This window comes from Diabrotica virgifera, chromosome 5 (genome assembly GCF_917563875.1).
Source record: "Diabrotica virgifera virgifera chromosome 5, PGI_DIABVI_V3a".
Taxonomy (NCBI): Eukaryota; Metazoa; Arthropoda; class Insecta; order Coleoptera; family Chrysomelidae; genus Diabrotica; species Diabrotica virgifera.
The window spans coordinates 193,774,903-193,794,189 of NC_065447.1; positions in this window are offsets into that span (position 1 = coordinate 193,774,903).

A 19,287-nucleotide genomic window follows, 5' to 3' on the forward strand; every position below is an offset into this window, starting at 1 on the left:
ACCAACTAGATGGTCTGACCAAATAAAGCATTCAGCTGGAAACTCATTCTGCGAAGCTCTTAGAGCAGCTGAAGATAGAGACCAATGGAGAAACATTGTTAGGAATATTGGAAGAAATCACGATCCTCAGTAATGCGAAAACGGCAGGAGAGAGAGATCCATCGCATGGCCATCGAATGGCCGCATCCATCGAGTTCAACATGATCACGGAACAGAAATTAAATTTATTTGACATTTCGATTTCCACTTCGGAAATCGTTATCAAAATACAATCTATCTATCTATTGCCCTTCATTTGTCCAAAGTTGAACGTATTTTTTCACCCCCTTATTTTTTCGCTCCTCTCGGTTCATATTGCTAATGCTGTCCGTCTGATCGCTGCGTATCTTTTTAAGTCATCCAACCATCTCATCTGTGGTCTGCCCCTTCCTCTTTTGTAGTCCCAAGGTCTCTAGTGAGTTATCGCTTCATTCCATCTTCTGTCACTTTGTCTGCTGTTGTGTCCTGCAAATTTCCATTTGAGATTAGCTGAATGTTTGTTTACGTCTTTCACTTTGGTTTTATTTCTGATCCATGTATTTTTCTTTCTATCACTTAGCTTGATATCCAGCATCAACCTTTTCATTACCCTCTGAGTTTTGGCCAACTTTTCTTTATTTTCCTTTGTGAAGGTCCATGTCTGTGCTCCATATGTAAGTACAGGTAGGACACATTGAATATATAGTTTTGTGCGGAGGTATTGGGCATATTTCTGGTTTTTCAGGATATATCTAATTTTTTCGAATGTCACCCATGCGAGTCTTATTCTCATTTTTATCTCTGCTATCAAAATACAAACCATTAATAAATTAAACCATTCATATCGACAATCCAGGCATATTTTAAAGTAGTAAAAAGTTGCACTCCGTCGGATTATGCCGCCCTGGGGGCAAGTTCGGCGACAGACCCCCCTCCCCATTGGCCCATTTTGGTAGACCCAAGGGGTACTTAAACTCTATTTAGCCCAAAGTACACCTAGGTTTCGTGTCTGTTTTAGCTTGCGTGAAGGGGGAGTTCTGAATTGAGTAGGGGCTCTTCTGTACTTCACGGAAGACAAATGGGCGGGGGAGTCCTTAACCTCGACACGACGCGTCCCAATGGCTGATAGGGAACGTTCCTATAGATATATAAGACAGGTGTAAATAAGGTCTTACCAAATAAGCACTCGCGGATCAACTGAGGATATGGCATAGGGCAGCAGCTATGTCATTAGTGATTCAAGGCTGAAGGAAAATAACCTTCTCTCAAGTTTGACATCGCATATTCACAGGCGGCAATCAAATAATGATTTAACCGGCAGTTGATACTGCGGTGCAAAAGGCAAGAGGAAACCACTGCACTATTCCTTCCTAAGAGAATTTCCTGTGTATATGAGTGATAGGCGGAATAGATGTGTGCCGTCAGGCGATCCGATTGACAATCGGGGTTATCCCACGTCCGGGGTGGAAGATGTGAAATGTGCTACCGGGCACAATGCGATAGGGGACCAGGTCGCAAGTGCGAAATATGCTGCTGGAACATCCAATTAGATGTTTTTCCGAAAGACTCGGAAAACGTTGAAGGGCGCAGAAGTAGAGGTCGCTCACCTACTCGACGGACGGATCAAGTACAGAAAGCCAGTGGAAAAACATTCTCTGAATCCATGAGGGAAGCTCAGGACAGAAGCCGATGAAAAGACATAGTTGCTCGTATTATAGGGAATCACGACACTCAGCAATGAGGAAACGACTGAGGAGGAGGACACCAAGGTTTCTTGATGTACTTTGTGCTAAATTATTTAATACGCCATTTTCCACTTCATTTAAACAATACACGCTTAAAAACACATATATTTGCAATATTTTTATAAAACTTTACCACATTACTATATGTTAACATGCTTTAATATCCATAATTACACACTTACTTTTTTAAGTAGTAGCACTCTTCTTGCCTTGACACGGGAAAAGCCTTTTAATAATTCTCCAAGATCCAGGGACTCAGCTATTTCGTGTTCAAGAGAGATTGTCGCTAGAACACTCAAACGTTCCTGGGACATAGTTGATCTTAAGTAATTGTTTATTAGTGAAATTTAATAAAAAATTTTCTTCTTGTTAAAGGTATATTAGTTTAAAAAGCCCTAAAGGGCTACAAACATATGAACAAAACGTTTTCGCTCTGTAACAAGAGCATCATCAGTGTTAAAAGAACATGGTGAGCCAACCAAAAAATACAAAGGTCAAAGCCTTTCAAACAACAGACAAAAGTCTTATATAAAAGATAACATCGCAAAATCCAAAGGATGGATAAAATTCCTAAGGATATAGCCCTATGGCAACATATGACTCCCACACGTTGTAAGTGGGTCAAAAGGTAACTAGGTCATTCTGTTATAAGAGGTGGCAGGCAACTAAACTGAGTTTAGGGCTATATCCTTAGGAATTTTATCCATCCTTTGGATTTTGCGATGTTATCTTTTATATAAGACTTTTGTCTGTTTTTTGAAAGGCTTTGACCTTTGTATTTTGGTTGGCTCACCATGTTCTTGTAACACTGATGATGCTCTTGTTACAGAGCGAAAACGTTTTGTTCATATGTTTGTAGCCCTTTAGGGCTTTTTAAATTAATATACCTTTTACCAAGAAGAAATTTTTTTATTAAATTTCACTTGTAATTAATGGTATACAGCCAACTACAAGAAGTTTTTCCTTGTGGATTTTTAATTGTTTATTAGTTTTAACTTTGAAAATATTCTTTATCCGTAGGTTACTGTCACTGGTAGGGTTAATAAAATCCTGAAAGCAACACTAATGTTGGGTGCGAAATTAAAAAGGTAAATCTGTCAACATTCAAACATGAAATTTCAAATCCTCATATTGCAAAATAGGTGTATCCCTGTTTTTGTGTAATTAGGACTATCCGTTTAAGAGATATTAGGTGTTCCCACACTTTTGGTCCTTCTCTATAATATAGAGTGGGCCAAAGAAAACAGTCCACCTCGATATTTGGCAGTATTTATTAGATTTAAAAAAATACGAAACAGGTCGATTTTTGATCTAAGGGGGACACATTTTTACGGTACATACATCTGTCATTTGTCAACCCCCTCCCTTCCACTTCCCCCCCTTATTTTTAAATAGGGAATAGGAGTCGTGTGCTAGCTCATTTAGAAGGTTATTCAATTATCTATTCAGTAATATAAAAAATAACATAATTATTTATACAGGGTGTCCAAGAAAAAAATATTTTAATTAAATTAATTGACACAAAAATAAGAATGTATGTAATTTATTTAATTCAAAATACATTCTACTGCTGTCACAAAACAGGAAAAAATATCTTTTGATAAATAAACATTGCTTTTCTCTTAAGGCTATGGGTACATAATTCGCAAATATTTTACGTATATCCCTACTTTATCTGTCTTTACACGACAAAATACGTGTAGTAAAATTCACACTGGTATGGATATGTAAACATTACTAGAATGTCATTCTACTTGAAAATGTCATCATTAATTTAAAGAGATGGCTTTTGAATGTTCTTGGATAACTGTTATTTTTATAATTGCAAATTATTAATTCAGTTAATAAATGTGATAATTTTTTCACTAACTATGTATTCAGTGATTGTAATAATTTATTTGTACAACAAAAACTAATACTCAATCGAGAAAAGAGGAAAAGTCTTAAAGTGATTTTTTAATAATATATTGTTACGGAACGCTTACAATTTTGAACATCTTTAACAACAAAATACTTGGATCACAGAATATATTATCCCGATGTATTCTCTGCTTGGATCTTCCACAAATAATACACAATAAATAACTTTTTATTAAGTTCACGTCTTAAATCAATTATTTATCAAATACACATTATTTAATCAATATTTCAAAATATTCCCGATGCAATGTCAAATATTTAAAATTGTCACTGATTGTCAGTGTCTGACTGACAATATTATGCTGACAGTATTATATTCGGCTGAGTGCGTTGTAAGACAAAGATAGATTTGGAAAATATTACCACGGCATTGTGTTCATTTTTTTCGAATCCTGAAAAAACCAATAAATATTTTTGAAAAATTTAAACGCAGAATGAAAGACTAAATTATTACTGAGGGCCGAAAGTCCCTCAGAATAAATAAAAATTTTTTTTTGAATGAGATATTTGAAATTAAAAATCACACTAAATTTTCTCTTAGATTTTCACCCCTGTAACTTATTAAAATAAACATTATAGAAGTTCTCAGGGACTTTCGGCCCTCGCTAATAACGTAATCTTTCATTCTGCGTTTAAATTTTTCAAAAATACTTATTAGTTTTCTCAGGATTCGAAAAAAATGAATCCCCATTTGAATAGCATTGCAGCCGAAAATACGTACCGATCCTCTTAATTTCAATGTTCAAGCTGCCACCCATCTGCCTCTTGGTAGATTGAATGTTGAATTTAAGCGAAAAAAAAATATATTTGTCGAATAAACATTTTTTTCTGTTTTCTGTCAGTAGTAGAATGTATTTTGAGTTAACCTTCCGATGACCAACCTTTTTTTTGTTACACGGATGACCAAGGGGGGGAAAATGACCCCAGGTCAAAAATGTCAAAAATGACAATTAAAAAAATGAAGTTTTTTTTTAATTTTTTTTTTTTGGCATGGACTTTATGTCATTCAGCCAGTCACAACATGAGTATTAGTGTCATGTGTAGTGTGTATGTTGAGTAAGTGTTTTGTTACTTTGCAAAGTCGACGTCATTAGCGTAAAACTACTTGGAATTACACATAATAGACGGTATTTTACTAAACGTCAACTTCAGAATATATTTTTTATTCGTAAAATATAGGGAATTTTTTTATTTCAAAATACGAGGATATCTAGAATGATATTTAAGTCAAATAAAAAAATAATGAGTTAAAAATTGAAAATACTTTTGAATTTATTAAAGAAAAACATACGCTGGGGTCACAATTTCCCCCGCTTGGTCATCCGAAGGTTAAATAAATGGCATACATTCTTCTTTTTGTGTCAATTAATTTATTTCAAAATAATTTTTCTTGGACACCCTGTATAAATAATTATGTCAATGTTAATATTACTGAATAGAGAATTGAATAACCTTTCAAATAAGATAGCATTCCACCTATATTCCCTATTTAAAAATAAGGGTGGGGGAAATGGAAGGGAGAGGGTTGACAAAAAAATGACAGATGTATGTGACGCACCCAGGGAGGGGTTTTGGGGGTTAAAACCCCTCCCAGGGCATATAAAAAAGATATATAAAGAATAGTAGTAGGCGAGGAAAAAAAGCACTACCTTTTGCATTCGATTCGGGAGAGCTCCAGGGAAATTCTTGAATACTTGGCATGAGGAACAAATGAAAATGGCATTCTTGTAGGCATAAAATGCATTTTTCAAAGTGCATCTCAAAGTGTTCACAAAATATAAATTCACAACTCAGAAAATAATCATGGGAATGAGTTCAATTTTCATATTCGGAGGATTTTGTTGTTGCTAAACAGGAATGTAGGGTCGGCGAAGCTGTAAGAGGTGTCTGGTGTCAGGAATCTACGTCATCTCGTGGAATTTTATAGAAATTCGCTATGAAAATAGTTGAATTTTATTATCTCGGGGTTTTGAGATCGCTGAACACGAATATTCCAACAAAGATGCTAAACGAGATACCTGGTGCCTTGTATCAACGTCGTCTCCGGGAATATTATGAAAATTCGTAATACAATTAATTGAAACTTGTTATTCCGGGGTTTTTAAGGCAACTATAAAAATTATTATTAATAGTAAAAAAAAAAAATTCGATTTATTTTTTTTTCATAATTTGCGCTCTGAACTAAAACAACTTACTGTTATTGTTACTCACCGTTGAATTTTTTAACGAATTTCTATAAAACTCCAGAAGACGAAGTCGAGTCCGGGCACCAGGTAATTCATACTCATACAGCATCTTTCATACAATACTTATTGCAAAACTCCAGGAGATAATATAGATACCTACCAGGTACCTCGTACAGCATCGCCGAAGCAATATTCGTGTTCAGCGACCTCGAACACCTCGGAATAATAAGTTGCAATGATTTTTATAATAAATTTCCATAAAACTCCACGAGACGACGTGTCTACCGAGCACCAGGTACCTCTTACAGCTTCGCCGACCCCATATATCTGTTCAACGACCTCAAAACCCCCGAGTATAAAAATTGAACTCATTTCCATGATTATTTTCCGAGTTTTTAATTTTTATTTTTTGACATTTTAAGAAGCACTTTGGAAAATGCATTTTCCGTTTACAATAATGCAATTTTCATTTGTCCCTCATGCCGAGCATTCAAGAATTTTCCGAAAGCTCCCTCGAATAAAACGCAAAAGGTTACATAACGTAATGGTTTATATCCTCGTCTATAGGAAAATGTAACTTGTTTTTCACAAACAATACAAAAAAGAATGTGTGTGTACTTTGTACGCACGTAAGAAGTTATACTTCTATTATATGATTTAAACGAAATTAATATACTTTTTACTTATATTTTATTTAAATATTAAACTAATTTATACTTACTACTTCTCAAACATTTTTATTAAAATAGTGCCAAAAATTAAAATAATAAAAGAATAAAACACACACAAACGCATTAAAAATGTCACAAATGATTTCTGAACATTAATTGTCGGAAATTTTTTTAACTAAATACGTATTTTCTGAAAATAAAATTATATAATTAATATACCTACTTACAATCATAAAATGTATAAACAAAATAAAAAAATAAAAGTTTCTATTGGGATTCGAACCAGCGCGGTTGGTATTGGGGTTCATTCGCCTTAAACGCTTCGCCACGGAGACAATGTGTCATTATGTGCGAAGATCTACTAACTAAACGGATTAAACTTTTGACATTTTTGAATTAAATTAAATTATTTTGATTTTGAATTGAAATGATTTAGAATTGAAAAAATACAACAAAACATAGAGTAAGAAAACAATATATTAGGTGAATATTGATAGAAATGTTGATGGTAATCAAATTATGTAAATAAAAGTATTACATACTATGTATTTTGGTAGGTTCAAATAGGTAGGTACTTTGCTTTTAAAAACTATTTAAAAGTCACTACAATTATAAACTTTTTTGTTTCTGTCCTCACAACAATAAAACTAATATATTATACATTTGTTTACCTTCATATTGAACAACTATTTATTATTGACAGATCATTTCAACACCCAATCAGAGCCCGTATAACGACTAATACCATACTGTCGGTGTGCGCATGCACGCAGATTAGTATAAATTCACCCTCAATCTCAATCGCGCCTAAAGAAGTATAACTTCAAAAAATTCGGTGTCCAAGCCAACCCCTCCCAGAGGAAAATTCTAGGTGCGCCACTGGTGAAATGCACTCCTTTATCAAGTAATTCATCTTTTTGAATGTTTGTATATTTTTGCTAGAATAATGAAATCTATTTTTAAATCTAGTGCCTCGTTGACCTCGAATACTTTCTCATAGTAAAATGTCATTCCTAATAGCTTATTTTATAAAAACCTCCTACTAACAACAATCTGTAAAGTTTCTACTACCAAAATCCCACATTAGTGCCATCCGAAATGATAAAGTCATCCAGTTGGTGAAGCGTGTATGCAACCGAACCGACACACCGACAGAGAAAATGGCTTTGTAGGAGCCACAAACTCGATAAATTACAATTATCTGCTTATAGCGACCATATCGAGAAAAACAGGCTTCAAGACAAAGAGAGACGACAATGACGCACCTGCGATTCGTCCGATAGAGATAGCAGATCGACTTTGTAACAAATGCGACACATAACCTCTCTTTTAACTGATGCCACAAAGACTTAGCCGCCTTCGATCAACATCAACTTATCATAATTATTATACTTCAACATAAATTAACATTATGATTATAAGTACAGGTATAGAAACATACAGGATTGGATTTAAATGAAAATAATACCGAGGATTACCAAAGGATTACACTCAGAAAAAGCTGTAAATTGTACATTAGAATATTGTAGTCTGCTGTTAATTAAGACGAAGACGACAACAATAATTGCTATAAGTCGAGCTAGTAAAAAATATTATACTAAATTTAGAAGGTGAGTGTCAATTGAGCAAATATTATTTTTATTTTGGTGCAACCTGGAAAAAACTATAATAGAAGGAAACATAATAAACCCCTCTATGAAAACCAGTGGCGGATCCAGAGGGGGGATCACGGGATCACGACCCCCCCAAAGAAAACGAAAATAAATATCAATACAATAATCCTAAAAAAAAAAGAAAAACCGAGAGCTGTAAAACAAAAAAAATTTAGACCCATCCAAAAAATAATATAATTATTGAAAACCCACTTATCCTATTGGTGGTAAGACAAAGTAACCTTGCATCAGAAACAAGTAAATAAATCACCATCAAGATCCATGAGCCTCCCCAAACAAATTTCTGGATCAGCCGTTGATGAAAACAGTTAAACTATCCAAGATAAAAATACCTAGATATTGTTTACAGAGAGGAGTTCACCAGGGTTGCGTACTGTCCCCACTAGGTACTCTTCAAGTTTTAAATAACTTACATTTTGCAGACGTTACAATAATAATGGCAGATAACAATAATGATTTACAAAACGTAATGCAACGCCTTAATGAATGCTGTCGTGAATAAGGACTGAAGATGAATTTGAAGAAAACTAAATGACTGAATCAGTCTCATGACAAAATCAGCAAATGCACACATCCAATTAAATATCGAAGATAATGTCATTGAGAGGGTGGATATTAAAGAAATTAAGAAACGTATTAAAATAGCACGTGTATCATTCCTTAAACTTAAAAAGTTTCTGAAAGTAGAGATAATTCAGACTTGATTACAGCACAGGGTTGATTACACCAATCATAGCACATCTGTGGACGCACTTAGTTGAAGTACTTAGTGCTTTCATAGAGGTGCTCTGATGAGAATTATTTAAATTCGAAATTCGTACAAGCACATAGTGGGGGCCCTCTGCTCTAATACGAGTATAAATTATTACCGTTAGTGACTACTATATACATACAGGGTGTTCTAGACTAATTATCCAGGCCATATCTCTTAAACGAATAGATAGTTTCGAATGGGACAAAACCGGTCTATTACATTTGTAATGCACTTTAATACAGCGTAGAAAATGTCATCCCCTAAATATTCATCCCTTAGTTACAACCCCTAACTTTAATTTTTTAATAGCACCCTGTACATTTTTTATAGTTTTGGATGTGATTTTCTATCGTCTATTCAACAGATTTTTTAAAAATAAAATCGGTTTATAAATAATCAGTAGTAATTGCACAAGATCGAGTGCAACTTGCTGCGATTATTTCATGAATAAAATTGTTCAAAACCCAAATTTTATTGTAATTTATTTATGTAAGTACAAATTACTACAATTAAACACACAGTTTGTTATAAATATTTGACGGTTGAAAGTCATCACTTTTATAACTACTTTTAAAACAGTAATTGTCATTATTGTCACTGAATGTATTTTCTCGTAGCAACGAAGGGCATCTGACGAAATATACTTGACGACGGGATATTATCAAAAATTATCAGTAGTGATTGCAAAAGAGCTCTAAAATTCTATATTAATTTTAGAGTTCGAGTGCAATTTGTTGCGATTATTTCATGAATAAAACTGTTCAAAACCAAAATTTTATTGTAATTTATTTATGTAAGTACAAATTAGTACAATTAAACACAAAGTTTTTATAAATATTTGACGATTGAAAGTCATCACTTTTATAATTTTTAAAACATTAATTTTCGTTAATGTCACTGAAATATTTTTTCGTAGCAACGAAGGGCATCTGACGTAATATACTTAACGACGGGCAATTATCAAAAATTATCGATTTAATTCAGATTTCTGTAGCTTTCTATTGGTCAGAATCTCCTATGAATGAAATAATCAGTAGTAATTGCACAAGAGATTTGAAATTTTATATTAAATTTAGAGATCGAGTGCAATTTGTTGCGATTATTTCATGAATAAAACTGTTCAAAACCAAAATTTTATTGTAATTTATTTATGTAAGTACAAATTAGTACTGTTAAACACACAGTTGATATAAAATATTTTACGGTTGAAAGTCATCACTTTTATAACTTTTAAAACATTAATTGTTATTAATGTCACTGAATGTATTTTTTCGTAGCAACGAAGGGCATCTGACGTAATATACTTGACGACGGGATATTATCAAAAATTATCACCTTAATTTGCATTTCTGTAGCTTTCTATTGGTCAGAATCTCCTATGAATGAAATAATCGGGTATAATATCACAAGAGAGTGGGAATAAATTGAAAATAATGCGACAGTTTTTCGAAAATTTGTTGTCTGGCAATAGACACGAGAGAACGCAGGGCTCGAGTTGCTATTGCCCAATGACAACATATCTAAGTAAAAATGAAGCATTATTTCCTTATTTATTCTTACTGTCGTGTGATATTCGTAAGATCAGTTTTTAATAGGTATATTATGGATATTTTCTTAAATGTAACAGTTGTCGAAACTAGGAAACTGGTTGCCATTAAACAGAAACAATCTACTTAAAAAATTATATCGGTAATTTTCTACAGTAGATAATTCTCAGTATAATTTTATTCTGATTGGACAGAATTAAACACGTGATCAAATATCTTACTATACGATTAGAAGTTAAAATCATTAAAAAATAATCACTTTAATTTTTATCTCTGTAGCTTTCTGTTGGTCAGAATCTCCTATAAATGAAATAATCAACAAAATATCAGTAGTTGAAAGACTGATAGATTTATATCTAATATACTTCTTTCACTTCCTTCGAACAAAATATCAGTTTATTTTTTATTTTTGTTAATTATTATTATATAGTTAATAAAAATTAAAGTTATGGGTTGTAACTAAGGGATGAATATTTAGGGGATGGTTTTTTCTACGCCATATTAAAGTGTATTACAAATGGAATATATCAGTTTTTGTCCCATTCGAAAATCTCTATTTGTTTAAGAGATACAGCCTAAATAAATTAGTCTGGGACACCCTGTATACAACAAGCAACTGGTCCAAGATATTATATAACACTATAATATATAAGTATATCCAAGATTGAAACAAACAATAATTGTTACATAAAAAAGTACTTCAGTAAAATCAAAATTAATCCTTCCTATTTATATTCGACCACATCCTTTATCAAAAACAATTTGATAATTAGCGTAATAAAGGGTTTCGGGTTGTTTATAGTCAAGCAGCTAATTAAGAGGCTTGTTGTGATGAGGGAAACCCTCAAAGCGTTAGAGGTATCGCCACAGGGTTCAAACAATCAAGACAGAAGCCCCACAACTAATAACAGATAACTTAATTAAGATTAATGCTTGGCACATTACTTGCAGGATTTTGATACTTTCGGTAAATACATTTGGCTTTTGATACTATTTGTGTTAGTAAATGTTTTGATTTGTCTATAAAACTAAGAGTGAATTGAGTTTTTTTATTATTATACACAAGATTATTTCTGTAAATAAAAAAAGGAACCAAAAATTTTATTTAGCTAATGCCTAAACAACTAATGGCCATTGGCATGGTACAGTGGATTTTTCCAATTAGGTACCTAGTGTAATGTGTAGTGTGTGTGTTGAGTAAGTGTTTTGTTACTTTGCAAAGTCGACGTCGTTGTCTTTGCAAAGAGACGCTAATTGTATCCGAACGTCTGCGGTCCCTCCGGTGAGTACCGATCACACAAGGACAGAAACTATTTTCATCCATTAATTTATAATAAACGAAAAATTCCCTACCCAGGTGAGATTCGAACTCACGACCATTCGGACCTTTGGATCCAAAGGTAGGCGCTCTTACCGCTGAGCCACAGAGGGGGCAACAAATTGACAAACTAAAAAGAATGTGTTCTTTCAAAGATATTTAAAAACAAAATAAAGAATTATTTGAAACTAATCATATAGTGGAGTCAATGAAGGTGGATATGAGATATTACCTCAGATTTCGTTGAACCTCCATCGATTTTCATAAAAATTGGTGAGTGGTTAAAGAATACCTCAAGGAACAAAGGTGACATAGTGCCAACTTGCGCTTTTTGCATTTTAGGGGTGAAAAACACCCCTTTTTAAAAATTATTTTTAAGATTTCTGAAAGTGCAGTCACTGTAAGTTTTCACTTCCTATTTCGTTGAACCTTCATCGATTTTCATGAAAATCGGTAAGTAGTTAGAGGATACCTCAAGCAATAAAAGTTATATAGCATCAACTTGCGCTTTTGCATTTTAGGGGTGCAATACACCCCTACATTTTAAATTGTAAAAAATGCAGATTTCCGCATTATGGCGCAAGTAATATTTAATTAAGAAAAATAAATATTTGTTTTATATTTATGTGCATGAATTACATTTTTTTAAATTTTTCAAACCTTATAGTAACCAAAAATCCGAAAATTAACAAGTCAAAAATCACGAAAACCTTATTCTTCTATATTTCTGAAAGTGTAGTCACTGAATGTTTTCACCCACGATTTCTTTGAACCTTCATCGATTTTCATGAAAATTGTAGATTAGTTAGAGGATACCTCAAAAAACAAAAGTAATATGGCACCAAGTTGCGCTTTCTGCATTTTAGGGGTGAAATCCACCTTTTTTTAATGATAAAAATGCAGATTTCAGCATTCTGGCTCAAGCAATCTCGTTTAATTAAGTAAAATAAATATTTTTTTACGTTTATGTGCATGATTTATAATTTTTATTAATTTTTCAAACCTGATAGCAACCAAAAATCAGAAAATTAGCAAATCGACAATCACGAAAAAAATTATTCTTTTATATTTCCAAAAAAGCAGTCACTGAAGATTTTCACCCCTGATTTCTTTGAACCTCCATCAATTTCCATGAAAATTGGTAAGTAGTTAGAGGATACCTCAAGAAACAAAAATGATGTGGTACCAACTTACGCTTTTATCCTGGGGGTGGATGTTACCCCTTCTCATGGGTGAACACTATTTTATTAAAAATAACCCCATAATTAGATAGAGGAGTAAATTCTAAGCAAACTTTCTTTTATCAAGTTTATAAATTTTTTATTTAAATAATATTTCATAATTTAATAAAATATTATTGGTACAGTAAAACCTGCCAATAACGGCCACTAAAAATAGAAAACAATTGGCCGTTATAGAAATGTGGCCGCTAATGCTAGGTTTCCTTTTCCACAAATACATAAAATATAATTGAAAATTTATTTATTTTAGTAATTAAAGCAAATCTAATTAAATATAATTCTACAAACAAACGGAAGATACTAAAACTAAATTCAATTTACTACAATATAAAACAATATCTATACGAAAAAACAACTACAAGAAAAACAGAATTTTTGTTTGTTTTACATTTTTTTAGATAAACGAAACATACTAAAACTAATTTAATATAGTAGGTAATACATAATATAAAACAACATACTATAGCTACTACGAAAAATACGCTTATCACTAAAGTATCGTCTTGCTTTCATGCGATATTAAACAAAACCAACTTGGTACGGCCTTTAATTAGATATCGCAAATCACTTTGGCTGATTTTGTCTGCATATATAATATGTTTGAAGAATCCCTTTTTTTTGTGCGACTGGATATAGGACATTTCTCAAGTATAAATTCACATTCATGGTACATGGTTGCTATACAGGGATAATAATCTGTGCAATGTTATGGTACAGGCTACGTTAAATATGAAGTAAATGTGGAAGATATACACTGGTTATTCATTTCAATTTAATTTGCTTGTTTTTTAATCGTTTACAATATTTAAAATAATTAAAGACATAAAGTTAGGGATTTCAAAAATAAATTCAGTTCTCACTGGCAGGGTGGGAAATAATAAAGTGCCATACAATAGCATTTCATTATAATGCTCATTACAGGCATTACAGCTGCTCCGTTTGAGAAAACTCATACTCTCAAACTTTGAGAAAACACTCAGTTTCGACCAACCCTGTATTAGCTAAAATTAAACGTTTTGCTAGATTAATAATTTTTAACAATAATAGACTATATTAAAAATCACTTGAACATAAATTGATTTTCTGATGTCAAATCACTACAATTATACAGGGAGTGAATATTGCTATGAAATTTGAAAAAAAAAAACGTAATTATCTTTTAAACTACTTCGTATAACATCACAAAACCTGATATTTTAAGAAATAAAACATAGAGGAGAATCTAAAAATGTAAAAATTTACAGGGTGTTCCATTAAACAAAAGATAATCTTGTTTCGCCCTGTCAATATGGGTGGCCCTGTATATTTGGAAATGTATTTAAATTCTGATATTATCTATGCCCCAATCTCACCTAAATAAACTTTTTTCGTATCTCCTACAACAGCGGTTCCCAACCTTTTTTCACTGCCGTACCACTTGAGATAAATTTATTTCAAATTGTACCCCCAAGAAAAAAAAGTTGCAAGAACATTAATCATGGAAAGTAATATTTACGCAAGAGTTTTTTTTTATCTTTTATTGTTTTATAAGTTATTGTTCCAAAATTAGGCCTATATATGTTTCTAGTAAACTTAATAAATTCTAAATACCAACTGTAAAAAATAATAACAAAGTAAATACAATATTTCTTATCACAAAAACATACTAGAATTAGCAAATAAGTTTATTGAAAAAAAAAGAAATCAAAATTATTCTTAAAACAAGTCAAAACTGTTTTAGTGTGACCCTTGGGCCTGTTTTGTTGCACATAATATTTTGAAATCAATATCAAAGGTTGATAAATACACTCTTAAATCAGGACTTGCATTTAGCTTATTCCTATACTTATTCTTAATGAAAGCATAGGAAGAGAACGATCTCTCAACTAGTTTTGTGTTTGTAAAAGGAAGTAAAACCAGAAGGGCTTTTGTGGCTAAGGGTCCATATTCATCCCTAATACTCATCCAGAATTGTCCAAGGGGTTTCTTCTTGAACTGGGATTTCAAGGAGGAGTCATTAAAAGTTCTAGGAGCTTTTCCATCTCATGAACGGTCAATGTAGCAGTCTTGACGTTTTCTTCATTGAAAGGATCTGCAATCCAGTTCTCTCCGTCACCTCGTTTAGGAAAATACTTTCTAAAAGAGTCCTTCAGGTTTGTCAAATGTGTCACTATTTGATGTTTCACTTTGTCAGATATGGGCAGATTATTGTCACTCAAGAAATCATGAAGCGTGCCAAAAACTTCAGCTTGATTGTTTTGAATACAGGTTTTCCAAAAATCAATTTTCTTCAGCATGGATTCAATTTTGTCAGCAACTTTGAATACTGTAATTGAGCTGTTCTGTAACTCTAAGTTGATTTTATTGATCTGAGAAAAAATGTCAGCTAAATAAGCAAGCTTTTGAAGCCAGTCACTATCATGAAACTTGGAGGCTAAATAAAAAGGATGCTCTTCAAAAAATACTTGCAGTTCATGTCTGAGCTCAAAAAGTCGTCATGCTACCATTACCTAAAACTTCTCCACAAACAACACATAGTGGGTTCTTACTTTCCTCCTCTCCAGTAAACGAAAAGCCATATTTCAAGTACTCATTTGAATATTTTCGGTTCTTTGAGGAAGTTCCAGTACTAGTACTAGATTTCTGAGGTTTACTATCACTGGTACTCACACAAGAAGAATGTTCTGCTGCTGAGTCCCGGGACGTACTCGGCTTGCTAAGCACCTGACTTGCCGTATCAGTCTGATTTGTTTTAAACGATCCAGTTTTTAACCACTTTTCCATCTTCTTGATTACAGTTAAATCGTTTACAAATCAGTCAAAAACTAACACGCACAATAAGCAAGTAAAAAGTAAACTGAACATAAAATCACGTAATGATTTATCACGTAACGTACGACAAACACATAAAGTCCGCCATTACCAAATATTTTCGGCGCACCCCCAACCAGGTCGTTGCGTACCCCAAGAGGTACGTGTACCCCAGGTTGGGAACCGCTGTCCTACAACAAACTACTAATTGGACTTTCCACAACCTGTATACATACAAAATCTCCGCTATAAAATTTTTTCAAAGAGAATGTTATTGGTTTTATTAAAATAACTCAGTTAATTTTTGAAATATGAGATTTATCCAAAAACCATTACAGAGCTAAGTAAAAGGTCAATAACACTGTATTAAACATAATTTTCTAAATCCTTTATTTTTTTAAATACAAGGTGAAAAGGCCCCGTTTACATGGTTCTCGCAGTAAAATTTAGGTTTTAAATGTTTCTATCTCGGTTATTTTTTGTCGTAAAAAAAATATTAAAAAAAGAAAATGCTTAAATAAAGTTAAAACTTTCAGTTCGCGGACGACTAAGTACTGATTACTGTTGATACTGATGACTCAAAACTGTTTGAGGAATATGAGAAATAAGGATTACAAAATGGGGGGAAATGGGGAAAAATACATAAGTACATAAGACCAAATATAGAAATTAAGTACGGGAGAAGAGTGCCAATATTTCAAAGCTAGATCATAATAGAAATTATGACATTAAAATAATTGTGAATGTGAATGGTAATATAATAGAAACGATAGAAAAAAAGATTGATGATGTATGACCCTATGATGTATGACGAATGAATTACACTAGATGGCCAACTAAATGTGAATTTGGATCTCATAAAAAAATGAAACGGCATTGGCCACCAACAAGCTGGAAAATATGATATGTCAAAGAAGCAACGAAGAAGAAAGGCCTCCATGAAGGTGAGTGGCAAGACCGAAAGTTATAGAAGTTGAGAAGCGAGAATCGGTTTGGAATATAAAACAATGTAGATCTTGTAGACTGAAACATAGTGTGAGGAATTACCGACAGCAAATAACAGTTTCCGTCTCGACAGCTAGTCACGTACGGATACATCTGGAAGAATGACTCAGCGAACAAGCGAGGAAAGGATTTCGAGAAAGTTCACCTACGCATTACTAGGGATAGGCGGTTCCGTTTTCCTGAAACGTTCAGGAACATGGCTGGTATTTATGTATTCAATATATAAGAATGTGGATTTTTAGGTGTAGTTAGTCTATAAGATAAATTCGTCTGTACAGTTATATAAATAAAGTCGTATATAAATACGTACCGCTCGTTTTATTGCTACAATAGGTAAAGATCTTGAAGAACGATTTCTTTGAAATCTGTAATTTAAAATCTACAATCCATGAGTTATAATCTATGTTGTATGATCTATGATGTATGATCTGTGGTCTATGATCTATGATTTCTAATTTATGATCTACTTATGATTTATAATATACTAGACCTGGATCCCGCGTACCAAAAAAAGTTGATTAATGGCGAGCTTGAAAATTTGTTAATAGCTTAACGATGCATAGTCGGACAGACTTTGATGTATGGAAATACTGGAACAGGGGAAGCTTTAATTGTGGAACAGGTTAAAAATTTGAAACGTCAGACTACGAAAACGTTTCATGTATTTTGTCGGACAGAACTTCCAATTGATTTGTTACCATTTCATTAAACTCCCATGCAAAAATCAGACTGGTGTTTATCCCCAACTGGGCATTTTAATGGGTGGAACACGAAGAACATGTCAAATGACAGGAATTATATTGGTGATAAATAGCAGTCTGATTTTTGCATGAGAGTTTAATGAAACGGTAACAAATCAATTGGAAGTTCTGTCCGACAAAATACATGGGGCGTTTTCGTAATCTGACGTTCCAAATTTTTAAACTGTTCCACCATTAAAATTTCCCCTGTTCCAGTGTCCCCGTACATCAAAGTTTTTCCGACTAGACACAGTTAAGATATTAACAAATTTTCAGCTTGCTAATAATCAACATTTTTTTCCAGGCATATACGTTAAAAATAATGTACTTTACTCTAGCGAAGGGGGAATATTTCAAATATTATAATTTTTGAAAAAAGTAATCGTCAACAATAATCGTTTTATTATAAATGTAAAAATAAAAAAAGAATAGTAAGAAATTCACTGTCAGCTGTCAAAATAAAACGTGTACCTTTTATGTATTTCACAAAATTGAACTCCGTTCCTTTTACATTTACCACTGAATAATGAATGAACAAGCTACTTCACACAAGTATTAATGAGGCCTTAATATCTTGTCAGTTACCGCCTGTGTATTAATCATCTTGTGTAATTTTTATGTTTATAACAAAACAAGAAAACATGAAAATTATAAGGGGCTTACTAATAAACCCACATCGATATATCATGTTTAATGTCGTGTTAATAAATTCTCTTCTCAGTCATATGCCTCCTAATTGAAAAAATTACAACCTGTTCAGTCGTGTCTATGTCTAACAGTTTTCTGTATGAACGTACTGCATAAGTGCCTTATAAATAAATTATACTTTGTAAGTTTTTTTTTTAAATATTGACAAGTATTTCAAAATGAGATATAAATCATTGTTTTGTTTACAAGTTGGTTGATTATAAATAAACACTAAAATTTTAAATCCTAGAAGTCAGATACGTAGTTTCAATAGACTTAAAGGAAAAAAGAGGAGCCTAAAAATCAGTAAAAAAAAAATAAAATAAATAGGTAACTCATGTCACTAAATTACTCTGCCAGACTTTCAGCAAACAAAACAACGCAGCATATTAATCATTGTTTTTTTCAGATCTAATAATCTATCTTCACAGGTATCTTCCGATCTTCACAAAAACATAAAAGAAAAATGATACCATTTCGTAAACTAATAAAACGTATTTGTGTGAGATTAGAACAATTATGTCTTACTATGTCCGTTATTATAAATTTCCCTCCCTCGATGATTAAACCGCCCAAAATACACTTGAGAGCAAAATAATCGACTAACTTGCTGAATAATTCTACACGTGGAATTTCCTAAACCTTTTGTTTGATTTGAGTGATTTTTTTAGTATGTTATAGCCTTATTATTTAAGAAAATCGATGTAATATTATTGTTGCTATACAGGTAAAGGTCATATACCGGGTGTAACAATCATACTGTGTTTTTCTTAAAGTTCGGAACACCCTGTGGAGTATTCTAGCATATAAAAAATATTTAAATTAAAATTCAATTGTAGGCTTAGGCTTTATTAAAATTTTCTTTTTTGACTCATTTGCTTATGTTGGATAATAAAAAAGGTAGGTACGTGTAAGAAAAAAAACACCCTATGATTGTTACACCCGGTATAAAATGACCTTTACCTGTCTAGCAATAATAATATTACATCGAT